The following is a 27,736-nucleotide window of genomic DNA, read 5'->3' on the forward strand; positions in this document are numbered from 1 at the left end:
GTTTAATGCTGATATAACGCCAATTAATCGATTTAAAAAGAAGTCGGCACTTTTAAAATAGGGCACTTCTACAGATAGGGCATGCCAGCCAAGGCTAGTCCAGCCTTCTAATGAACCTTACATAGGAGACCTAGCATGTGAAACCACTAATTTCTAACTACCCCCAAAACACTCCCACTATTATTGCAAGCAATAAATTACCTTAAACAAACAAACAGCACATACCATTAAGCTAGCATCTGGGTTTATATACCTTGAATCAAACTAAGAAAACACAAACATAAAACTATATTCTAAACCATCAACTACAGATATTATGCAGTGATATACTACTTAATTTAACATTACATCTAAGTTAATTGTTCAAAGCAGTAGTCCTTTACCTAGTACAGCTCGGCCAGGGACAAACAATTATAATGCAGCAAGAATATGCTGCTGGGAGCAGTAGTCCTTTACAAGTATAATGCAGCAAGAATATGCTGGGAGCAGTAGTCCTTTACCTAGTACAGCTCGGCCAGGGACAAACAATTATAATGCAGCAAGAATATGCTGCTGGGAGCAGTAGTCCTTTACAAGTATAATGCAGCAAGAATATGCTGGGAGCAGTAGTCCTTTACCTGCAGGTTAGAGGAGACAATTAAATCATTTATAGTCCAAAAGTAAAGAAATACAGAGATAGATACAAGAAGAGAGAGAAAGAAGAGAGAAGAAAATAATGGAACTGGAACCAGTATAAGATGAGAGATGCAATCTCCGTCATGGATTAGAAAAACACAGTTAAAGATTGTAATTGTTACATATAATACAAATGCATATATGATAAATTCATATACCTATATATTATATAAGAAACTAAGGTAAGTAATGTAAAAAGTGTGTATATATGCAAATTGCATAGAGCATCCATCCTATGTGTACACTATATATGAAAAATAAAAATATATGAAAATATATAAATAAAATAAGATATATTTAATAAAAAATATAAAAAAGTGCTAATGCCAAATCATACTAGTATATATGAAATCCATGTGTATATTATTGCAACACTGAAAAATAATAAATTCATATAATAAAGAGAGGGCAAAGAAACACTTATTTTATTTAGTGATATGTGAGCTAATAAGAAAAGTGTGTGCAAAATATTATAATAATAAAAAAGAAGAAAAATTTGATAAAGAGCCGACAATGTGAAATGAAGATGAAGAAAAATCCTCAAATAAATTGTGCCAAAATAAAACACATGTGAGAAATATGTATGTAAGAAAATAAATATGTATACATAGAAAATTATGAAATATAATGGTGAAAGTGCATAAATGTGTTAAAACTCATAAATATATGTGAATACTATGAAATGCATTTCAGTGAAAATATTAGGTGAAAAAGAAAAAAGAATGTGTATCCCTGTCCTATAATATAAATTTCCCAAAATAATTAATAACCAAAAATTATTTATATAGCTATGTAATAAGAAATGGTAAATAGCTATTCCATTCATTTAAACCATTGGGATGCATGCTTTTGTTCAAAAAAATAATTTTTGTCTCATATTTTAACAGTTCATTATCCAAATCTCCTCCTCTTCTTCCCAGTTGAATCTGTTTCATACCAAATGCTCGTAAGCCTTTTGGACTTCCTTCATGAAACTTCAAAAAATGATAGGCTACAGGAGATGTCTTGAACTTAAGTTTGTCACTGCTGGCATTTTTAATGCTATTAACATGTTCAAGAAGTCTAATTTTAAATGGTCTTATGGTCTTGCCAATATATTTCTTGCCAAATAGGCATATTAGTTTGTATACTAACCCGGAGGAATTGCAATTGATGTAATTATCAATTTTCCACTTGTGTCCAAAATAATCAAAAAATTGCTTGGTAGGTGCCATATACTGGCAAGCTTTACACTGCTTACAACTAAAGGAACCCTGAGTTGGAAAACCAGATTTTTTAGGGGAAGACAAGTGGCTATGTACTAAAAGGTCTTGTAAGTTGCTTGACCTTCTCCAACTCATTGGCACTCGACTGGGGAGTATTTTTGCCAAATCATGATCAGTATGAAGGATAGGCCAATGTTGTTGTAAGATGGTATTAATTTCTCGCCATTTTTTATTAAAGGTACCTATAAATCTCACTGGTTCCTCACTTTTAGTTTTAATTTTAGGAATCAGTAATGTATCTCTAGCCTGTGTGTGTACATCCTTCTTCACCTTTTTCAATAATCTATTACTGTACCCCCTTGTCATAAGCCTATCACATAATACACGTTATAGCCCAGGCGCTGTAGAGTTGATATATATCAACAGATTCAATGTGGTTGTGTGGAGTAGTCAATCCCACTAAATAGAAAAGTATATAGAAAATATAACAACCACAGATTCTGTTGGCATAAATGAAGTTCACTCAAACCAATAGCAACAATGTATAAAAATCAATCGTATATTTATTGAAACAAAGCAACCAATGCTTGACGATCAATTGAGACAATAAAAACATATATAAATGATAAAATAGATTGCGTATAAACAGAGAAGAAAAATTTATTAATAATAATAAATCTGCAAATGAAAAGTCCCGGACTAGTGAATAAACATTGAATGTAACCCTCTAAAACACTCCTCCATAAACAGAAATGAATGTTCCAAATGGTGTTACTGGATTTATCATCCATTAATATATTTGCATGGCATTGAATGTAATAGGAATGTTACCTTCCGTGCAGGCTGATCAGACCCAGATCTTATGCTTAACCACAATAGAATGGTAATTGCCGGAACCAAGGATGTCTGGCCTCCCGGTCTCAACCCAGCTGGCGATGGAAATGCAGAGAGGAGTGGGTGGCCGCTCTAATGTTCCGAGTCCAGCACAGGAAAATGGAAAGCAATGAACTCTGTATTCTCAGGACGGGTGGGTTGTCTGACCAGCGTGCAAAGGCTCAACCCGGCTAGCAGGGAGACTTGAGGAAGGAGAGTTGCGCCGTTCTGGGACTCCATGTCAGGTTGAAAGCGGGCAGAGGGCTCCAAATTTCAGGTGGATATGGAGAAGGAGACAATGTGTAATAAATGAAGATACAAGCCCAGGAGCCTCCAGGTGCAGTGCAGCAATGTGCAGAGGGAACTGGCAAAGTTAATCCAGGAATCAATTCCAGGAATCATTGCTACACTCACCCGGCTTCTGATTCCTGGATACTCCCTAATATGGGCATGGGTTTTCTTATTGTCAAAGCTAATGCAAATACCCTTATGATTTAAATGGCTACATGTGCTGCTAACATTATAATAAGACGCTGTGACACTGCAACATTGTATATCTGAAGATTTGGCTTTCTTCCCAGAGATTTGCTGAATACACTGCAGACAGCACATGTGCATGTTTACCTGCAGCCTAATGAATAGCCAATAATGTCCAATAACATGGTAGGATAATATGAGGGGATAAGGTGATAATATAGGATATCAATCTCCTACTCCTACATGACATTTGTGATATGAAATCTATATTAATTGAGCCAATTGACTGATTACAAGTATATTAGTCAGTCTATACGGAATATAATTCCAGCCCCTTAGATGTTATAAGTTATTTGTTGGCTTTGCAGCAGTTAAGTCAACCTTTGTTTAAATTAGGGATGTGCAGGCTCGGACATTGCAGAATATTATCCCACTTTTAGGGATGTTATAGCATGCCACATATAATTAGTCCCAATTAAATGCATTTTTTGATTTGCTATTTTTGGATTTGCATATATTCTATGACTTATTTGTGAGAGATTTTCTATTTATTAATATCAATTTTTGTGTCACCATTACACGCGCAGGTGTACCAATAACACTATTCATTTCAATAATTAACACACTGAGACGTTTTTTCATTTTTTATATTTCACTGGAGAGATTATTATATATACAATTTTAATGTTTAATAAAAATTTTATTTTATCACATTTTTTGTTAGTGCGCCAACCAAGGGACATTTCTGTCTTCTTTTTTATTTTTCTTGCAGGTAGAACTTACAATGGGAAGTCGCTGCCAGTCACAGTGTAGCCAGTGCAGTAAGGGACTGCAATTGGCAGATTTTACTGGGGGGCTGCCTAAAAGTAATACAGAATTGTGTGTTCAGGATCCTGATGTTATCTATGGGTGTCTTCTCCCATTTTCCCAGGAAGAACCTTAATGAAAATTGAGGACACTGTAACAAAGTAGTCAAATGTAACAGCATGTGCTAAAATACTCTAAAATTATCTTAAGGCCAGTACACACTAGACAATGTCTAGTGCGTACCGACCTCATTAGCGATGCGTCCCGGTGGGGTGCCGGCATTGGCAAGTGCATACACACTTGCTGATGCCGGTAGTGACGGTGGTAAAGGGATTATGTCATACTTACTGACTGTCTGGCTACCCACTCCGGGAGGGGAAGAGCCATGTTGGTGCAGCAGGGGTCTGCATAAGTGGGCAGTTTGAGTGCGCGCTACTGCATCAACACTGACCCGCCCCCCACTTTACAATACTGATATTACCAGCATTGTAAAGCAGAGGGCCGGGCTATGATGACTTGATTCAGCGTGAATAGCGTCATCGGCCCCCCATACTGCCCCCATTTTGCTCGATAAGTGGGTACGACTGGGTGGGGGTGCAGGGTGGCAGCAGCCAATCCGGGCGAGTTGCCTTTTCTTTGCTGGGGGGCTGGGAGTTCCACCTGATTTTCATGAGTCTCCCAGTTATTCAAGGAGAGTAGGCAACCATGGGTTTTGTCCTACATTCTGTATTTAACAAACAGCAGTGAGCTTAGCTTACTGCTGTTTGTCACTGTGCTTCTTACGTCTTCAGTGTTAGCGGTATGGTCAACATTACTGGAAATGGAGACCCAGCAACAGGCTTTGTCATGTCTTGCTAGGTAAACAGGCTGTCTGCACATGCCCACTGCACATGTCACATGCACATTACTTAACAGCCCATCAGTGGCAGCGGTAGACTGCCAGCAACACAGTGGAGGACATCGCTGAGGATGAGTGCATACAAACAGCTATACATTATTTCAGTTAAATACAGTATATAAATGAAATAAAGATATGAGAATTTTTTCCATACAAAACATAAATGTAAAAGGCAGTATGCCCTACCCTGACTTCCCATCATTGCTTAATTTAAAATAGGAAATTAATATTTCCTTACCTTTCATCATAAACAGTAAAAACCACATCCCACACCAGCCAGTGGTCAAACAAAGGCTGATTCTAGTAATAAAAAAAACGTAAATAGCAGAGCATTGCATGCTACATTAAACTTAGAATTATATGGCTGTTACCTATGAGGCAGTCACTCAGACTGCTAAAGATTTATGCTTCTTTGCTATGTTCCCCTTCTACAGCTCCTACATTCACTTTGTTTCCTTTTGCACTTCTTTTAAGTTAGTTAATGACTTAACTGTGTGACAACCTTATATTAGCCTGCAATGTCTGGGAACTGATGAAAACCGCTTACAAATAATATCAAATCATTTCTTAAGTCACAACTAAATCACATTCTGTTTTTATTCGTTTTGTAATAGTTTGTTTAGTGAAATGGGTGATATTCTAGAAGTGTTTGCTTTACAGTAGTTTATTTTTTGTCGTATTTCGCTCACTAGTTGGTTACCTCTCTTTAGTAACAGTGAGATGTCTGCAAAAAATAAGAGAAAGACTAACCAAGTGTTACCCTGGGTTCCGGGATTAAGTTAAAGTTTGTGCCTCCATAAAAGCTATATTAGATTTATGAGATTATAGTATACTTTAACAATAGGCTTCCTTGGGTAAGCCTAATATATATTTAAATGTGTTCTAAAGTATCCTTTTTTTATAGTGCATTGTGTCATAATGTTTTTTCCTCTTTCTCTTAGGTATCACTTGGAATGACGTCTGGAAATTCCTTAGGTAAGTAACACACTAATGACAGTATATTATATTTTCTTTTTTATAATCACAGATATAATTAAATCGACTAATCATATCAACCTTGAATTTCTAGTATATAAATTAAACATTTATATTTGTTGCTTTTGATGACATGAGAGCTCATATCTTGTTTCAGATCCAGCTAAGCCCTCTGATTGTGTTACCAACTTAGGCCCATATTCAATATTTTTCGCACCAGCGTTACTTTTTCGCCTGGTGGACTTTTTGCCTACATCGCGTGTTTTGGGTGCGGAAACTTTTCGAGCGTCTCCGCATATTCAATATAAAAGTACGCGAAAACGGCACCCGTCGATACTTGATCAGGTGGAAAGTCCTCTCCAAAATGGGGTAATCAGGCTGGCACTCCCCAAAAGATGCACTGACATGTGTGTTCACTATGGATACCCCCGAATTGGCCTGCTGAAGGTATTTGGTGTTTTTAAATGGTCTCAATAGGGGGTAGCATATTTTAAAGTTGCTAAAGTATCGTTTTAAAATACATAAAAATCCACCTGCCGCAGACACCTGCAATAAAAAAACCACATGGGGCATACTTGAGGACCCCCCTGGAGTCTAGTTCGCTAGTTTTTAACTTTGTCCCCCAATTTTTTTTTTTCACCCCCAAAATGAAAGTAAAAATTTGGGGTGTTCCAAGTCTTTTTTTTTTTTATGTAGTTTACCTTTGGGGAATGTCTGAAGGCTGCACGGGGGTTCCCGCTACGTTGCACCCCTAAACCCCAATTCTGCACTTTTTTCCGCCTGCTATTCATAAGCGAAACTTTTTCGCCTATTACATTGCATTGACTTTCCGCCTAGGCGGGAAGTCTTTCAAATTGAATACGGCGATACTTTTCCGCCTGGCGAAAAGACGTCATCGGTGAAACTTTTTTGCCTATCTCGGCTTTTCACTCCAAATTGAATACGGGCCTTAATATGAAAGGTTAAGAAAAATGATCTTGCTCATTTCAGAACAGCTTAAATAATAATGAATAGGATCCATGAGAAATCTATCAGCTTGGGTTATAAGCAACGTTGTATATTTACCCCTTCAGTATGTTTTTGGATTGTGAGAGGAAACCAAAACACCTGGCAGAAACCGACACAAACATAGGGAGAACATACAAACTCCTCCCAAATAGGGCCTTGGTGGCAATTGAACCCAGGACCTCAGTGATATGAGGCAGTAATGCTAACAACTACACCAACCAGATGGATCAGGATGCTGTGGCTCTTAGCAGTTGAAGTTGATTTACATTTCCCTAATATGTAACATACCTGAGTGTGATAAAGTTCTTGCATGAAATCTCTAAATATTGTGAATAAGGCTGATCTGTTAAGGGAAACTTTATAGGTTAGATATCCTTTGTCTTGTAAACTTGTTTCTGTTTCCTGCATAATAATGTGTGTCAACAGTACTTGCCGACATCCTGGATATCCTCTTTGTAAGGGATGAGGTCCAGGGGGGCATGGCGCATTAAGGTGGATGCTGCGTGGTGCGGTGTTCACACCATTGTGACCACCTCCCCTATACAAAGCCAAAAATCCTGGTATTGTAAAGCAGGTGGTGGGGCCACAATGATACGATTTAGCACATATCACGCCATGAAAATGGCCTGACCGCCCACTTCACTTGGCAGCGAGGGGTCCAGGCTTTGTGACAGGGGTACAAAAAGGACACTTGTACCAGGTCCAGAGATTCCAAGGAACCCCGGCCACTCAATACGCCACCACCACCACCACCGCCCCAGGCCCTGGGCCAGTCCAATACTACCAACCGTGCCTGTACATATGTCACTGGAGTGTTATATTGATTGTAATATTTACACTATGATAATTATTTCTTATTAATACTCTATTATATTGTCACTGTAATCTATTGCATGTGTTTGTCTTGGTGAAACAGAGCACATCATTTAATTCTAAGAAAAGCCACACACAGCAGGCATGTCATTTAAGTATAAATCACCAGTAATATTTGCAGCAAAATTGTGGTTAACACTTTCTAATCTGAAATACTATTTATCATATCAAAATATGTTTTTCTAGTACATATATATAAAAAATATATTTTAATGATATGAGATGTCAAATTGTCATATATAGTTTCAGAAACAGCTAAACGCTCTGATTGTGATCAACAATGCAACATGAAAAGCAAAAAAAAAAACGATCTTGCTCATTTCAGAGTATAGATACTTTTTTGCCTAAATAAAAATTAGGATTTATGAGTAATCTATTATCTTGGGTTATAAGTAATATTATATATTTATTACTTCAGGTTCCTTAACTATATCATATTGAATTAGGTCTTTGTGCAACAGAACAGTTCAGATCTATTTTGATTTATAATAAAGTTTATAAATAAGTCTACTGTTTGTATGTATAAGTCTTTTGCATTTTTGTGTTGTCTGTCTGCACACCCAGAAAGGGTCTGTAATTGTCTCTTCAGACATATCCTATCCATCAGCTGATCCTATCCTCTTGGATGCAAGTGGGATGCCGCTGCCTGTGCTGCCTGCACTGTACTAGTCTTCCGGAGAAGAGGATCCATTCCCGGGTCGTGCAATGGATCTAGCAGCAGCAAGCACAAGTGGCAGTGGGACCATGCCTGTACACAACACCAGCTTCTGGGGACTGCATCACCTACAGCCCATAGAGGCTGGGTAGAGCTGCACACCCTATTTTAATCACAGCCAGGAATGTCAGTCCCAGGGGGAGAAAACACTTCCCCCTGGAACTGCATGTCCTGTGTGTGATTGGCAGGTAGCACTTCCGATGAGAAGTCACTGCCAGTCACAGTGTAGCCAGTGCAGTAAGGGACTGCAATTGGCAGATTTTACTGGGGGGCTGCCTAAAAGTAATACAGAATGGTGTGTGCAGGATCCTGATGTTATCTATGGTTGTCTTCTCCCATTTTCCTAGGAAGAACCTTAATGAAAATTGAGGACACTATATCTAAGTAGTCAAATGTAACAGCATGTGCTAAAATACTCTAAAATTATTTTAGGGCCGGTACACACTAGACGATGTCTAGTGCGTACCGACCTCAATAGTGATGCGTCCCGGCGGGGTGCCGGCATTGGCAAGTGCATACACACTTGCCGATGGCGGAAGTGACGGCGGTAAAGGGATTATGTCATTCTTACCGACTTTCTGGCTACCTACTCCGGGAAGGGACAACCATGTTGGTGCAGCAGGGGGCTGCATAAGTGGGCAGTTTGGGGGTGTGGTGGTGCTATTGCGTCATCACTGACCCGCCCCCACTTTACAATACTGATATTACCAGCATTGTAAAGCAGAGTGCTGGGCTACGATTACTTGATTCAGCGTGAATAGCGTCATCGGTCCCCCCATACCGCCCCATTTTGCTCGATAAGTGGGTACGACGGGCGTGTGAACGCAGGGTGACAGCGGCCAATCCGGGCGAGTTGCCTTTTCTTGCGGGGGGCTGGGAGTGTCATCCAATTTTCGTGAGTCTCCCAGTCATTCAAGGAAAGTAGGCAACTATGGGTTATATCCTCCATTCTGTATTTAACAAGCAGCAGTGAGCTTAGCTTACTGCTGTTTGTCACTATGCGTCTTACGTATTCAGTAGATGGTGTTAGCGGTATGGTCAACATTGCGTGAAATGGAGACCCAGCAACAGGCTTTGTCATGTCTTGCTAGGTAAACGTGCAATAGGCATGCGCAGACAGCCTATCTCATGCACATTACCTAACAGCCCATCAATGGCAGCGGTAGACTGCCAGCAACACAGTGGAGGACATCGCCGAGGATGAGTGCATACAAACAGAGCTATACATTATTTCAGTTAAATACAGTATATAAATGAAATAAAAATATGAGAATTTTTTCCATACATAACATAAATGTAAAAGGCAGTATGCCCTACCCTGACTTCCCATCATTGCTTAATTTAAAATAGTAAATTAATATTTCCTTCCCTTTCATCATAAACAGTAAAAACCACATCCCATACCAGCCAGTGGTCAAACAAAGGCTGATTCTAGTAATAAAAATAACTTAAATAGCAGAGCTCTGCATGCTACATTAATCTTAAAATTATATGGCTGTTACCTATGTGGCAGTAACTCAGACTGCTAAAGATTTATGCTTCTTTGCTATGTTCCCCTTCTACAGCTCCTTCTACATTCATGTTTTCCTTTTGCACTTCTTTTAAGTAAGTTAATGACTTAACTGTGTGACAACCTTATATTAGCCTGCAATGTCTGGGAACTGATGAAAACCGCTTACAAATAATATCAAAGAATTTCTTATGTCACAACTAAATCATATTCTGCTTTTATTAGTTTTTACTAGTTTGTTTGCTAAAATGGGTGATATTCTAGAAGTGTTTGCTTTACAGTAGTTTATTTTTTGTTGTATTTTGCTCACTAGTTGGTTACCTCTCTCTAGTAACAGTGAGATGTCTGCAAAAAATAAGAGACAGAGGCCCTCATTCAGAGCCGTACGCTCTGAGCAGAGCGCACGCTCTGAATGAGGGCCACCCTCCATAATTATGGAGCGTCTTCCTGGACGCTCGTATAGCTGTGGGTCACCACCCACAGCCTATACGAGCGTGCAGTTTGATGGCCGCGATGGTCTTGACCATCGCGACCATCGCCACTGCGAGCCGGAGCCTGCGGTTGAGGTTTTCAACCGCAAGGCCCGGAGTGATTTTGGCTCTATCAGAGCCAAAATCACTCCCACTGACATCACTAGTGATGTCAGTGGGCCGGCTTCTGACGGTAGGCGTTCCCTTGGGAACGCCCCCGTCAGTGAGGCACGCCCCTGGCACGCCCACCAAAGGGGGCGTGCTGTCAATCAACATCGACAGCACGCCCCCTTTGATCAGACACAACGAGCGAAGGAAAGTCCTTCGCTCGTCGCGTCTGGTGCATGCACACGACGGAGCTCCCTCCGTCGTGCGCATGCTCAGTGCACAACATCGACCCACTTGTGAGCGGACAGCCGCTCGCGAGTGGGTCTGAATCAGGCCCAGACTAACCAAGTGTAACTCTGGGTTCCGTGGTTAAGTTAAAGTTTGTACTTCCACCCAAGCTATAATAGATTTATGAGATTATAGTATACTTTAACAATAGGCTTGCTTGGGTAAGCCTAATGTATCTTTAAATGTGTTCTAAAGTATCCTTTATTTTTAGTGCATTGTGGCCCTGATTCAGAGCCGGACGCTCTGAAAGAGCGCTCGCTCTGAATCAGGGCATTTTTCAATTTTGTGCGGCGTGCTGGCCGCTCGCTAAGCTATTGCGAGTGGCCAGGATGATGGTCGCGATGGTCAAAACCATCGCGACCATCGGGGCTTGCGACGAAACCCTTGTGGTAGGGTCTCGTGGCCGCAAGCCCCAGAGAGCTTCTTGGTCTAATAGAGCCGGAAGCTCTCCCACTGACATCACTGTGATGTCAGTGGGGCCGCCCACAAGCAGCAGGCGTTCGCATGGGAACGCCTCCGTTTGTGAAGCAACCCTCCGACAGCCGCCCCTTTTGTAGTGAGCCATGGAGCAAGAGAATTCTCTCTCGCTCCGGGGCTTGCGCTCGCGCAGTGTGGCCGCTGCGCGTGCGCAGAGCACACCATCGACCCACTCGCGAGCGCTCAAGCGCATGCGAGTGGGTCTGAATCAGGCCCTGTGTCCTTATAATTTACCTGTTTTTTCCTCTTTCTCTTAGGTATCACTTGGAATGACGTCTGGAAATTCCTTAGGTAAGTAACACACTAATGACAGTGTATTATCTTTTCTTTTTTATAATCACAGACATAATTAAATCGACTAATCATATCAACCTTGAATTTCTAGTATATATATTAAACATTTATATTTGTTGCTTTTGATGATATGAGAGCTCATATCTTGTTTCAGAACCAGCTAAGCCCTCTGATTGTGTTACCAACTTAGGCCCGTATTCAATATGTTTCACACCCGCAATACTTATTCGCCTGGTGGACTTTTCATCTACATGTCGTGTTTTGGGTGCGGAAACTTTTTCGCGCGCCTCCCCATGACTCCGCATATTTAATATGAAAGTACGCGAAAACAGCACCCGGCGATACTTGAACAGACGGAAAGTCCTCTCCAAAATGGGGTAATCAGCCTGGCAACCCCCAAAAGATGCACTGACATGGGTGTTCACTATGGATACCACCGAACTGGCCTGCTGAAGGTATTTGGTGTTTTTAAATGGTCTCAATAGGCGCTGTTTTGCGTATTTGCATAAGTGGTGAAGAATAGCATTTTGTTTTATTTTCTGGAGAAATTAACTAGTCCCTGCAAATTTTGGGTACCTGAAAATGGCTGGGTAGCATATTTTAAAGTTGCTAAAGTATCATTTTAAAATACGTAAAAATCCACCTGCCGCAGACACCTGCAATAAAAAAAAACACCTGGGGCATACTTGGGGACCCCCCTGGAGTCTAGTTCGCTAGTTTTTAACTTTGTCCCCAAACTTTTTTTTGCCCCCAAAATGAAAGTAAAAATTTCGGGTGTTCCAAGTCTTTTTTTTTTTTTTTAATTTTACGTAGTTCACCTTTGGGGGAATGTCTGAAGGCTGCATGGGGGTTCCCGCTACGCTGCACCCCTAAACACCAATTTTGCATTTGTTTCCGCCTGCTATTCATAAGCAAAACTTTTTCGCCTATTACATTGCATTGACTTTCTGCCTAGGCGGGAAGTCTTTCAAATTGAATACGGCGATAATTTTCCGCCTGGCGAAATGACGTCATCGGCAAAACTTTTTCACCAATCTTGGCTTTTCGTTCCATATTGAATACGGGCCTTAATACGAAAGGTTAAGAAAAACGATCTTGCTCATTTCAGAACAGCTTAAATAAAAATGAATAGGATCCATGAGAAATCTATCAGCTTGGGTTGTAAGCAAAGTTATATATTTACCCCTTCAGTATGTTTTTGGATTGTGAGAGGAAACCAAAACACCTGGTGAAAACCCACACAAACATGGGGAGAACATACAAACTCCTCCCAGTAGGGCCTTGGTGGCAATTGAACCCAGGACCTCAGTGATATGAGGCAGTAATGCTAACAACTGCACCAACCAGATGGATCAGGATGCTGTGGCTCATAGCAGTTAAAGTTGATTTACATTTCCCTAATATGTAACATACCTGAGTGTGTGATAAAGTTCTTGCATGAAATCTCTAAATATTGTGAATAAGGCTGATGTGTTAGGTGAAATTTTGTCGTTAGATATCCTTTGTCTTGTAAACTTGTTTCTGTTTCCTGTATAATAATGTGTGTCATACAGTACTTGCCAACATCCTGGATGTTCTCTTCGTAAGGGATGAGGTCCAGGGGGGCATGGCGCATTAAGGTGGATGCTGTGTGGTGCGGTGTTCACACCATTGTGACCACCTCCCCTATACAAAGCCACAAATCCTGGTATTGTAAAGCAGGTGGTGGGGCACAAATCATGCCATGAAATTGCCTTGACCGCCCACTTCACTTGGCAGCGAAGTGGGCGAAGTTTATGGCAGCGAGGGGTCCAGGCTTTGTGACAGGGGGTACAAAAAGGACACTTGTACCAGGTCCAGAGATTCCAAGGAGCCCCGGCCACTCAATACCCCACCACCACCAGCACCACAGGCCATGGGCCAGTCCAATGCTACGAACCGTACCTGTACATATGTCACTGGAGTGTTATATTGACTGTAATATTTACACCATGATAATTCTCATTTCTTATTAATACTCTATTATATCGTCACTGTAATCTATTACATGTGTTTGTCTTGGTGAAACAGAGCACATCATTTAATTCTAAGAAAAGCCACACACAGCAGGCATGTCATTTAAGTATAAATTATTATTATTATTATTATTAATTTATATGGCGCCACAAGTGTTCCGCAGCACCTTAAAAAGTACATAGATAAAAAAGTAACCATTGACTTACAATACAATACGGGAAGCAATCGGGAAGCCGACTGCCTATATACCGGCAGCCGGCTTCCCGACTGTCTTATCCCGGCAAGGGTGAAATGCCGGGCATCTAGATGTAGACGCCCGCATTTCCCCAACGCCGGGAGACCGGCACCCGGCATCACGATCGTAGTGATGCCGGGCGCCGCGAGCGGACAGCCGCGGGGGGGAGGGTTAGGTTTAGGGCTCCCGGGGGGGACTTAGGGTTAGGCACCCCCCCGGGAGGGTTAGGGTTAGGCTAGGGGGAGGAAGGGTTAGGTACCCCCGGGGGGGACTTAGGGTTAGGCACCCCCCCGGGGGACTTAGGTTTAGGCAGCGGGGAAGGGGGTGGTTAGGGTTAGGCACTTAGAGGGGGGATTAGGGTTAGGCACTTGGGGGGGAAGTTTGGGTTAGGCACCCGTAAGGAGGGTTAGGGTTAGGGGGCTAGGTTAGGTTAATGGATACTTACCTATCCACGATTGGGATTTCCAGCGCTGTCGGGCTTCCGCTGCATCGCATTCTCTGCTCTTGTCGGGCTGCCGCTGACGGGAATCGAACCGCCGGCCATGCGGCCGGCAGTATATCATACCCATTCCTACAATACAATACAATACAGGACATGGATAAACATTGCTATATTAGCGACCTTAACGCCTGCATAAGCAGCCAAGTGTTAGTTGCCCTAGTGAGGATTAAGAGATAAATTAAATTACAGTAGGGAGAAGCACAAGAGGGTAGAGGGCCCTGCTCGAAAGAGCTTTCATTCTTTAAGGGAGGGGAAGATAAACAGGAGTGACACAGAATGGGGTGGGCGGTAATATTTGCAGTAATAATTGCAGCAAAATTGTGGTTAACATTTTCTAATCTGAAATACTATTTATCATATCAAAATATGTTTTTCTAGTACATATATAAAAAAATAATAATGTAATGATATGAGATGTCAAATTGTCATATATAGTTTCAGAAAGAGCTAAACCCTCTGATTGTGATCAACACACCCAGAAAGGGTCTGTCATTGTCTCTTCAGACATTTCCTATCCATCAGCTGATTCTACCCTCTTGGATGAAGTGGGATGCCGCTGCCCGTGCTGCCTGCACTGTACTCTGCTTCTCTAGATAAAGCAAGGTGCTGGGTCTGCCTCCTGTTTAGTCATAAACCAATCATAATTCAGCTTTTCTGCCCAGAAAAGCAAAGTTATCTTCAAGCAACAATTTAGTATAACTACAGTAGTTATAACTTGGTTCAGTTGCCATAGTGTATGTGGGGCTAAATAGCTTGATGTACACACAACAGCTAGTGTGGTGATGTAGTGTAGTTATATAGTGTGGGGAGGTAGTGCAGGTATATATAGTGTGGGAAGCTTGTGCAGTGATAGTGCAGGAATGTATCATAGTGATGTAGTGTGGGGAGGTAGCGTAGTGATGTAGTGTGGAGAGGTAGCATTGTGATGTAGTGTGCCACCACACCCCCCACTGCCCGCCCGGGAGAACTTCTCTGCAGTGCTGATCACACCCCTTGCAGTGGCACACTTTAGGCCCTTGATAAATTTAAGCTCCAGGCCCATGTGGACCTTAATCTGGCACTGCTGGTAGTGCAGTTTGAGTTACCCAGTGTCAGGTTTCCATGGGGGGAGTTCTTTTATAAATGATGCTGTACTTGTTTGCCTGCGTTCATGTTTTTAAGTGAAAGCGGTGTCTGTTTGTGTATATGTGTGTCTGTGTCAGTGTGTGTGGGTCTGAATTCGGAATTTGGAAACCCCCCTTTCAAAATCTTGCATTTGCCACTACAGATGTAACAAACACACACCAATATACCGTAAGACCGTACCCTTAATGCATTTCAGGTGTAGCGGCGCTGCACTGCCATCCTGCCGACAGCACTGGAGTTCCCATGATGCACTGTTCACTAAGGCCCTGATTCAGACCTGCTCACTTCCGCAGGCAGCTCGCAGGGTCTGTGGGCATTGTTTTTTCTTTTGTCTCCAGGCCGCTCACACAGCTGTGGGTCTCCACCCACAGCTTGTGTGAGCGGGCTGGAGACCGTCGCGATTATCGCGACCTTCTGGCTTGCAACGAGACCCTGGGGTAGGGTTTTGGCTGCCGAAAGCCCGAGTGGACTTCCTGCTCTAATAGAGCAGGAAGTCCACTACTGACATCACTAGTGATGTCAGTAGGTCCTCCTACAAACGCCAGGCATTCCTAAGGGAACACCTGCGTTTGTGCAGCCACCCCCGCTACCTGCCTACAAAACGAGGTGAGCTGTCATTCACCATCGACAGCCGCCCCGTCTTGTAGCGAGCCCTGCAGCGACTGAAGCTCAGTCGCTCAGCGGGGCTCACGCACACGCATGCCGGATGCCGCGCATGCACAGTAGGGAATCATCGAGCCTCTTGCGAGTGCTGTGCTCTTGCGAGTGGCTCTGAATTAGACCCTAACGACCTGATTCAGAGCTGCTCGCAAGTGGCCGCTCGCTCGTACACCGAGCGAGCGAGAAAAAAATAATGGTTGCCCTCGCACGGCTGGTCGCCCGAAACCAATCTGACACCCATTCCTGTACAATGCTCTTCCTCTAGGTAGCGAGCGATAGACGCTAGCAACGGAGCCACTCGTTTGTTTGTTTGTTTGTGATGGTTGCGCTCACAGGTTTTTTTGGTGCAGCAAACATGTCATGTTTTGATGGTCTATCTGTTTAACAGCATTTGTTAATTGCTTGATGTCAATTATTTAATTAATGAACTTGTGTTGCTGAAATGTTTTGTTTTTTTCTATTTACAATATGTCAATGAACTTTATTGTTCAAATTACATTTTTAAGTGTGGTTTTTTTTTCTAAAACCTTTGTTGTTTTTTTGGTGCTTTTTAAAGGTTTGTTTATTTCTTGAGAATGTTTTGATGTTGTTAAGTGCATGTTCTAAATAGAATGTTATTTTTAATTATAGTAAATTTTGTCTCTTAACTTTGCAATCGCACCTAAATGCCTTGAGCCAATCAGATATGGCAAGATTATGTAATATTTATGTCACATGATTAATGCATTATCCAATTGAAGTTAGCATATGTGAACTATAAAAATTAACAAGCCAATCATTTTACTTTTAACACATGTATATATTGTGTTTACTGGAAAACACGCCATTGCCATCATGAGAGCGGCAGCGTTCACACACCGGGAGCTGGACATTTTGGTCCAAATTATGGACCGCCGCTTGGGCACTCTAGCCCCCCCATCCCCAATCACCTAAAAAGAGAGGTGTACGCAGAGGTGCGCTGTTGCATTTGTATGGCAGGGTTTAGGAGCAGCACTGCTCAATTAGAAAGGAGGTGGTCTGATTTGCGGAGACGCTCACCTGCCCTTCTGGCGAATATGCGGATGCGTATACGTCAGCGTAAGTATGGCTTTTAAAACTGATTACTTAGCACATACTTTTATTTTTTTTTTAAGTATACTATTTTTTAGTGTAGTGTAAATATGTTAATAAGCAGTTATGAATGTTGCAGCTATTGTACAGTATGGGCCTACTGTACTTTATATTATTCTCAGTATGTAAACTAGTTTTGTCATTTAGATTTCAAAACACTACTTTAATGTTGTAGGATGCTAAATTCTTGTTGTATAAAATCTAAATCCAAAACAAATAAAAATGTTTCACAAATATATAACTTCACTTAGGACAACAGCGGAGACGGAGAGGGCGTATAAGAGCACGCTGCACTGAAAATGCTGCCAACACTCTGCCAAACCTCTCCCCTTCCCACTCCTACCAATTTAGCCCTCCCTCCCCTGCCCACTCATCCCAAATCACCCCTCCCTCCCCTGCCCACTCATCCCAAATTACCCCTCCCTCCTCTGCACACTCCTACCAAATTACCCCTCCCTCCTCTGCCCACTCCTACCAAAGTACCGCTCCCTCCCCTGCCCACTCATCCCAAATTACCCCTCCCTCCTCTGCCCACTCCTCCCAAATTACCCCTCCTGACCAGGCCCAATCCTCCCAATTTACCCCTCCCTCCCCTGCCCACTCCTACCAAATTACCCCTCCCTCCCCTGCCCACCTACCAAATTACCCCTCCCTCCCCTGCCTACTCCTACCAAAGTACTCCTCCCCCCCTGCCCACTCATCCCAAAATACCCCTCTCGACCAGGACCAATCCTCCCAAATTATCCCTCCCTCCTCTGCCCACTCCTACCAAATTACCCCTCCCTCCCCTCACCTCTTAGAAGAGCAGTCTGCACTGTCCCCAGCCTTGGCAAGGATTCCAGGTAATGTGTACTTGAAATTATACATAATCACAATTGATAATTATCTGAAATAATAACGTGCACAATAATATTGTGCCTATGTCTTGATGGTGTAATCATTATAATTGGACGTTGCTACTGGTTTGTATTAGACATTTTTCAATTTCATATGAATCCACTCTTTACAATGTGCTAACAATGAAATACAAAGAGAAGGCAACCTTGGCTTTGGTGCATGTTGAAGCATACTTGAGGTGTCACCATGTTATTTTTAGCCATGAAAAAGCCAAATATTTGAAATGTATCCACAGTCATCCATAAACAAAAGGAACCGTGATGCCTTTACCCAGAGCACTTTGTTTTGGTTTGACAAGCCACTATCTAGACCAGCATCATCATATGCTCACTACTATTCCATGTAGTTGTTGATAAATCATAATTACAAATTTATGGTCAACATTATAATTTTCCTTAAAACACTCCAAAAATGGTTTTAAGGTGTGAGTTTACACACACATAAGTTTTTTTCACTGTTTGTTTTTAGAAACATTCAGTATTTCTAATTAAACATTAAGCTCCAGTTGTAATGTCTTAATTATGTGGTCTGTGCCATGCCACAGCCCAACACAGGCCTTGTGTAGCTGTTAGTGTTTCAGACATTTGCCCTTATTAACACTTGTCTATCTATTTAATAACCAACATATAGTGGGCTACCCTCTGTTACCTGGCCCTTTATCTTGAGGCCATGGCACTTGAGCTAATGTACTTTGTTTGGTGTCTGCTATTATTTAATTTTCAAGGGAGGGCACAAATGCAGATTTGCACCCTGTTCAGCCTTTTAAAAAAAATTTACAATGTGTTTCTTAGCATAAATGTAAAGTGTAGGACTTGGTTTGGTTTAACTTGTAAACAAGGCTTCCTCAATTTTTTGGGTTTGGGGCACCAACCTCTGCCCCTGTTTAGACCATTTAAGTTTGTAAAACTTGGCCCAGGCATGTTCGGATGTGTACTTATTTTTCTGCTAGAGCTCAGGTTCATTGCGCCCACCCCCCCTTTTTTTTCTTATAATATTTTTTAAGTTTACAATGATTTTGGTGTAAGGAGCCATTTTCTAAAAAATAATACTTTATTATATTATCTACAGATCCACGGATGGTGAATGCTGTCCTCATCCAGGAGGTCCGTTTGGCTCGGCAATATTTGGCCCACCTGGATGGACATTTTGAAAGAATTCTTTCGACTTTGGAGCAGCCCTGATTTTTTATATTTAGTTTTATGTTTGTTTTATTTTGATTATATTTGTGCCACAATTAAATATTATTTTGTTATTACCACAGACTCCTTATTAATTGTTAATGACATTTAGAATCAAGTTGGCCAAATGTTTTTGTTCTTTTTGCTTGGTTATTCACATACTTTAAAAATTTCATATTAACAAATACATTCATAATTCAATGGCTAACTGTAACAACACATTTGTGGTTGATTTTTGCAAAACAGGCGTGATTGTTTTTAACAATATTTTGGATTTGTGCATATTTTTACATTTCAAAAAGATTAAAAAATATTTTAAAAACAAAAACAGGTTTCCCCTACTACCCATATCTAACATATGTTCCTAAAGCTTGTGTAAATCTGGGGCCCTTAAGTGTTTTGTTGTATTTATTTGTCTAAAAAAGCCTGTCTAGGCTTAAACCCACTTGTGACAATAGTGCAATCCATATTATCTCAAACACACATTTAGAAAACAAATGTTTAAAGGAGTGTTCATATTGTTTCCTTTTATACTCCAAAGATACAATGTATGTGATGTGGAAATGTGCCATTTATTAACAAAAATTACAGGCAAACAAACAAAAAAGTGCAAACATATTATTTTATTACAGAAGGATATACACAAAACAAAGGTTGCTAAATCAACAATCAAGAACTGGTTGAAGATGGAGAATCATAACATGTTGGTCCAATCCATCCAAAGTGGTGTTTGCCAAAATGCAACATACAATGGTATTGAGAATGTGTTGTACATGTTTCTTGGAAGGTAAAAATGGAGTAGGGAGACCAAAAGAGAAAAAAATTAATAACATACATTGCATAAATTCAAAAGTAAAACCTCTTTAATCATCTAAACAGAAATGTCCAAAATATGGTACTTAAAATATTAAAAACAATGCTCTAATGTGAAATACATACCTGAAAACCGAGCAACCACAGCATTGCGGATGGCCCCCCTGCACACTCTCACACCACCTACCTCATGGGGGCCATCCTCTGGCCAGGCATCCTCTGGCTGCATTGGGACTCGACTCCTCATGTTATGAAATATCCCACACAGGACCGCGATCTTGGAGACCATATCCGGCGAATACATTAGTTTGCCACCAGAGTGGTGGAGGCATCTGAATTGGCCCTTTAAGAGGCCAATACAGCACTCCACCACCTGCTTGGAGGCAGGAAACGTGTCATTATATCATGTTTGTGGCCCTGGTATGGGGGCCAAATAAGGAGTCAGCAGCCAGGGCGTGCAAGGATATCCACTGTCTCCTACACCAAAAGATCCAGACAAATACATATCAGAAAAATACAGTAACATGAACTTCATTTGACTAACACAAACACATATATTACTTACCCAGAAGCCATGCATCACCAGCTTGCAGTGTGGATAATTTTTGCCAAATCCCTGATTGCTGTATTACGAATGCATCATGTGCACTTCCTGGAAATTTGGAATTCAGGGACAGGATCTGGAGGGAGGCATCACATAGCACCATCACATTCAATGAATGGTAATGTTTTCTGTTCCTGTATATATGCTCATACAATGCAGGAGACTGAAGGGCTATGTGAGTGCCATCCACTACCCCTATGATGTGTGGAAAGCCAGCAATGTCCATAAACTGCTGCTTTACCACACCAAGGGCTTCCATATCCAAAGGCATAATAATAAAATGTCCAATATGCTTAAAAAGGCATCTATGGCATGCCTCAGGATCCTAGAAAAGGATGACTGAGAGATGCCACCCACCAGATCCACAGTGGTCTGGAAGGACCCTGAAGCACAGAAATGTAACACTGACATAAACTGCGTTAGTAGTGGTATTGCTGTAGGAATGTCAATTTGCCTTTCTAGATCACTCTATTAATGAGAGAGTGTCTAGGATTATGCTGGGTGGGAGGCGGTAGGTTCTTAACACAACATCATCTGTCATTCCAAAAAGGGTGACACATGTTCTATATATCTGGGGCCCTGCATGCCTCCTATGCCTACACCTAGGAGGATGATCAGGTAGGTAGGGGTGTGAGAGCAGTGAGACTACCAACTCTCCCACGGCTCTGTGAAATATGTGAGAATATTAATAATGTTGGCTGATAATGAACAAAAACAACTACAAACTTAACTTCAGCAGAATGATGCAGATTCTTACAGGGTTGGGAAGGGACATCTTGGCTCCTCCTACATGTTTTTGTTTCGACTTTAAAAAAAAATAAATAAGAAACATACCAGAGCAAAAAAAAAACATGGCCTTCTATAAATGTAATACATAAAATGAAGTAGACGGCAAAAACAGAGCGTGTCTTTCTTTTTTTTTTTTAACCAATTAACCAAAAACACTTACTGGAAAATGTGTCAGATTAAGGCAAACTGACAACTACAGATGCATGCAGTACTCAGATGTACTTACCAGGGACAACAAATAAGGATGCTTGATAAAGCTGTAGGCAAATATAAACCCAAACAACAACTACAGAAAAGAAACAAAATTAAACAATAACCATTTGGTATTATCCAAAAACACTTACTGGAAAACATGTCAGGTTAAGGCAAAATTAAAACTACAGATGCATGCAGATGTACTTACCAGGCTGAAAAGCCAACGAGATATTGTGCCAACACTCCAACAAACACCAGCCAACAACCATCAATAATGCACAAGTAATGGCCCAAACACCTGAACCTTAAATAGGGTGCAAACTCCCGCTTTTTTTTTTTTTTTTTTTAGTGGTGATTTGGTCATTAAAAAAACACAAAAAAAAACATATGCACAGCCTTCGGCGCATAAGCAATGATGCGTACACAACCAATCTTGCATAAGCATCTATAAGTATGCCTCAAACCAACACTAGTACTCATGCTTTCAACATAATTCAGACCATGGACTCTGAGGAGCATGAAAACCAGACACCAGCTCAATTAAATAAGTTTCTTTACCAATGTTTGCACTTGACACTTAAACGAATGACAGTATGAATTACACACGCTTCACAAACTAAAATACAAATGTACATTTTGTAGGTGTAGACCCTCAATATGCACAAGAGGAGGCTGGCACAAGCCGAAAAAAGGGCGAGGCTGAGGCAGCCTCCATTCATGGGGAAGGAGTTGGAGGTGTTGGTTACTATGTGCATGGACAATATTGTCCATGCACCCCGAAATATGGGGGCTGCACAGAAGGAATGGATATGGGATGAGATAGGCAGGGCTGTCAATATGGCGGGGACCAGGCACCGAACAAATGGGGAGGTTCGAAGACGGTACGGTATTGCTATTATTAATGGGGTTTGCTATTTGAAGTGTAAAATTTTACATAGTAATTTAAAGACTAATTTTTGAAAAAACATTGACAGATGGACGGACTTCAAGCAAATAGGGTTGACCATGCCTTGGGGACAGGTGGTGGTACCACCCCTGAGTCCCTCACATTAACATCTTTGGAAGAGATGGCTCAGGGGTGTGTTGAGGAAGAGGAGGTAGTCGGCATGTCCAATATGGACACGGACATGCCCGACTTTGCAGCTCCACATGGTAGAGAAGGTAATTGTTTGATTTTAAACACCCACCACAAACCAAACAAAATTTATTTAAAAAACCATGCCCAATCTGATTTTTGCAATTTTGCTTCTTTACAGAACCAGAGGAGGAACAGCCTGCTCCTGAGGTGAGGGCTGGGCCCAGCAGATATGGAGGCTCTGCAGGGGATGACCCAATTTCACCATCTGGGGACTCTGTGGAGCCCACTCCTGGGGCACCACCACCCGCCCAGGCCTTGTCCCTCCTCACCGAGTTGGTCGACCAGACTCAGCAGAATACATCTGTTCTGCTGAGGATGGAGCCCACTCTGGTGAGAATGGATGCCACTCTGCTAAGGGTGGCGAAGGCCCTGGACACATCTGCTGCGGCCCAGATTCGGTTGGCTGATGCCCAGGAGCAGGCAAACAGAATTGCCATGTTGGAGCGACCCTCCCTTCCAGAATTTCCAGCAAGGACCACCACCTCTGGCAGCCCATCAGCCACCCCCCAAACTATGGCGAGCCCTATGCCTAGGCCAGAGCCAATACCATCAAGCTCTGGCCAGGCCAGTCGGCGTGTTACATGCCAGTCGACCGTTGCGGAGCTGAATCTTCAACTGAGGCATAAAAAACACTGCAAATAGCACTGCCTATCTCAACCTTCAGCCATTCATATGCAGTCCCCATATTTCTTGTAACCCATACCTCCATCTCCTTTCTCATGATTTTAAAATGTTTATTCATTTAAAGTTATTGTTTTAATTTTGTTTGCAAACAAATGTTTCAAGCCAGGAATTTAAATGGCTCAAAATTATGTTCCAAAAACATAAAATACATTGAAAAATTAAAATTTGGGTTTTCAAAAATTTTCATTTGTAATATAATTGACAAATATACAGGGTTAATAAACACAGGAAAAAGCCATTCGATTATAAAAAACAGCTGGTGTCAATAAAATGCAAAAGTAACGTACCTATTTACTGTATATATAAACACGTTTGCTAAGGCATCAATAGAAATTTTGTTAATTAAGATAATTCGCAAATGCAAACGCACCAGAATAAATAGTCAGCCAATTTTCCCTGTTGTTAGCAACAACTAAAGGTGCCCACAAACATACCGACTTTCATCCAATTTGGCCAATTTCGACGAATCGTGACGACAGATCATTGAAAAAATGGCCAAATCGTGAGTCTCTACTCTTGATTAAGATGCCGATGCGTGTCCCTGATCATCGTACCTCGCATCTTCAGATTTGCCGTGCTGTAGGGCAGATTAGCCAATCTGGGATACAATGCACTGGCTGCAAGACAGGTCTTAAATCAGATTGGACATTTTTAACTCCAAATCGTCTTGGGAGAGTTCAGGGAGAGATCAGGGAAAATCGTGTACATCGGCTGATTGGGAGCAAGTTGGTATGTGTGTGGGCACCTTTTAGATGATTATTAGGTGCTTGCATTGTGTGGTTAAAAATAGAAACATCACTCCTAACATCAGTTACATTAGATAGTATCAAATCTACTATGGGGCTTGCGGGAGCCCATACCCTACCACAAGCTGTACGATCATCCCGACCTGAAACCTGCTTGCATGTTCTATGATCGAAACATGAGCTATAATATGGTATTGGATATTATTCATCCCATGTTTTGCCAGGAAAAAAATGGGGTGGATAATATCCTCTTCCTACCACCTGCATGGTATAATTGATAAAGTGATTCAACAGACCACGACCAATTTTCTATCATTTACTGTCCAATTCCAGTGTTCCTGAGCAAACTGGAGACATTTCACCCAGCAGCAGATAGCAATGGCGTATGGACAGACCTTCTGCTTCTGTAGCTCATATAATGTGCAGCATACTGTTTGTTGACAGGCCATCTGAATTGGTCACTGATTCAGATTATACATAATTTGATCCACTGTTTACGATCTGCCCACTCTGCATCCTGCTTGATCATCTATTAGCTACTTTGAGAAAAATAACCTGGGTCAAAATAATTCAGCAAAGAATCTCAGGGCCTTAATTATCTAGGAGTTTTAGCATTCACAACGAGTGATAAAACTCATTCTGTATTATAATGGTGCTCCAGCTAATCAGCTTCCAACTGTCATCTGTTTAAAAAATTACAGTTGGGAGCTGGTTGGCTGGAGCACCATTATCATACGCAATGAGTTTTATCACTCATTGTGAATGATAAAACTTGTTTAGAAATAATGTCCTCAGTCTCTGTGCATCTACAATAATATACACTTGATAGGAAAACTCACCACATTGAAGATAGAAAAAGCATTTAAGAATTTATTGCCACTACAAACCACTATATCCTGCTTCACATGCTGCAGATTAAGCTGTCGTCTTAGCATATCTCTGACAGATCAGATCGACGTTTCGGTCATTATCAGACCCCAGATCTTCAATCATGTAATCAACAACTGCTCTCAAGCCAAGCAAACAGTTTAGAAACATCTACTTACCTGGTGCCAGCATCTACTATAAGTTAATACCTGCAAGTGATATACTGTAGATTTTGATATACAGTTTGCATTTACCGTTTTATACAAAATAATGATCTGTATTATGTTTGATAAACGGATATCATGTATTGTAGTGTATCATGTATTGCATTGCTACAGCTGCTAAAGGTATCACTTTGTATCCTTTAGTATGATTATTGTGTGTGCAACCATGGTGTTGAGTGAAGTCAGCATGCTGTGCATAGGTCATGTGGTTTCCCATGAGCCCCATTGCACAATTGCCATGGTGACCGCCACCTACCGATGAGGGAAAGGCGGGCCCACAGCTGATTATCCGGAGAGACAGCAGCTGTACATCAGGTGGTGAGTAGTATATGGCTGATTGCTATATATATATATATAGCAATGTGTATATATATACACATACCAAACACTTGGCAGCACTCAGGACGACTTGAAAGAAGTATAGTAGACTCCTTATCCTGACGAAAGAATTGAAGGTTCTGAAACATTGATTTATCATACAAGTCTACTGTACTTCCTCCAAGTCGTACTGAGTGCCGCCAAGTGTTTGCTATTTTTTTCCTCCACCGGACGGTGTAAGATAATGTGGAAGGCACCAGACGCAGTAAAAGCCTAACACATAGGGGAGTGCCGGCTAAGTGTTCCATTTACATATATATATATATATATATATATATATATATATTTCATAGACAAACAGACAGGTTTCATATGTCCCATTAACGCTTCTTAGACATGATCTTAATTTTCACAAAACCTACTTAATTTCTGCCACTCAAACTTAAAAAAGTAGTGAAATTCAAATCATTAAGGCTGATGCCTTAATGGACATGTTCCTTGTGCAATACAGATATGGTATGTCATTACACCCTGTGGTTAACTGCAGATTCAGCACTCTCACAGAGTTAGATTGTTGTCACTCACAAAATGATGGAGCTGCTAATTCACAGAATTGTGTGCTCATTGGAATGGGATGCAGTCAGGAGGCTGACGATCGAAATGTCGACTGTCTAATCATGGTAGGGGTCTAATAACAGGCTTCGAAATCCCGACGCTTGTCATTTTACCTATGCCGGGAGCACGACGCCCGGCATACCGATCGAAGGGGGGGGGAGGGTTAGGTTAGGGGTTCCCGGGGAGGACTTAGAGTTAGGCACCCCCTGGGATGGTTAGGGTTAGGCTAGGGGAAGGGGGGTTTGGATTAGGCACCCCCGGTGGGGAGGTTAGGGTTAGGCACCCCCCCCCGGGAGACTTAGGTTTAGGCTACGGAGAAGGGGGGTTAGGTTTAGGCATTTAGCGGGGGGTTAGGCACTTGGGGGGGAGGTTAGGGTTAGGCACCCCTAAGGGAGGGTTGGGGTTAGGGGGGGTTAGGTTAGTAAATAGTTAAAATACTTACGTGTCGGAATCTTCACTGCCAGTCTTCCAGCGTCAGGATTTGAACCGATCCCATTGGAATACACACATGCAGTCTATGCAACTAAAGTCTGAGCAGAAGATAGAGCTGCACAGAAGGGATAAGAGTAGGGTGGATGGGGGAGACAGAAAGGCATGGTGAGGGGAGGAAAATTAAGCAGCACATATGGGCTTGCTGGGACCTGTAGTTTACCTTCAAAAGACAATATTTACACTGTTTTCACTACACAATCAACCCGGCACCCACCGCTCCAGGGGTGCTGGGGATAGCCCGAGCTATCAGCCTAGGCCTGGGGTGCCCTGAAGAGGCAAAGGGGTCCCCAGCTACCCAGGGATCCCTGGCCTGGGCTGACTAGCGGTCAGGGGTGATGCTTTGGCTGGTGGACCTGGTGAAATAGCTCCCCAGGCTGTGGCATTACCCCCCCACTAGAAAGGGTGTGGTGCTGATTCTGGTAAATGCAAGGGAACTATACGCATTTTTTCCTCTGTATTCCCAGAACCAGGACCAGCTCCAGCTCAGAGCCCAGTGCTGGTTGCGCTTAATACATGAGACCCCTACGTCATTTGTCTCCTGTATTTTGGCAACCAGGACTGGTTCTAAAAAGCCCAGTGCTGGTTGTGCTTAATACAGGAAATCACTACATCATTTGTCTCCTGTATTTTTCCAACCAGGACTGGTTCTGAAAAGCCCAGTGCAGGTTGTGCTTAATTCAGGGGACCCCTATGTAGTTTTTCCAATGCATTTAGCACAACCAGTACTGGCTCCAAAGCCAAGGGCTGGTCGTTTTATTGTGGGAAGGGGGCACTCCGTTTCTTTTTTTTTACACAGGTTACATTTTTATTCACAGTAGCAGAGACGGATCTCACTGATCCCATCTGTGCTTCTGTGCTTATTTATAGAGTTTAGGGAGGGGCTCTAGACCGCACAC

This window comes from Taudactylus pleione, unplaced genomic scaffold, assembly GCF_031769625.1.
Source record: "Taudactylus pleione unplaced genomic scaffold, aTauple2 ptg000017l, whole genome shotgun sequence".
Lineage (NCBI taxonomy): Eukaryota > Metazoa > Chordata > Amphibia > Anura > Myobatrachidae > Taudactylus > Taudactylus pleione.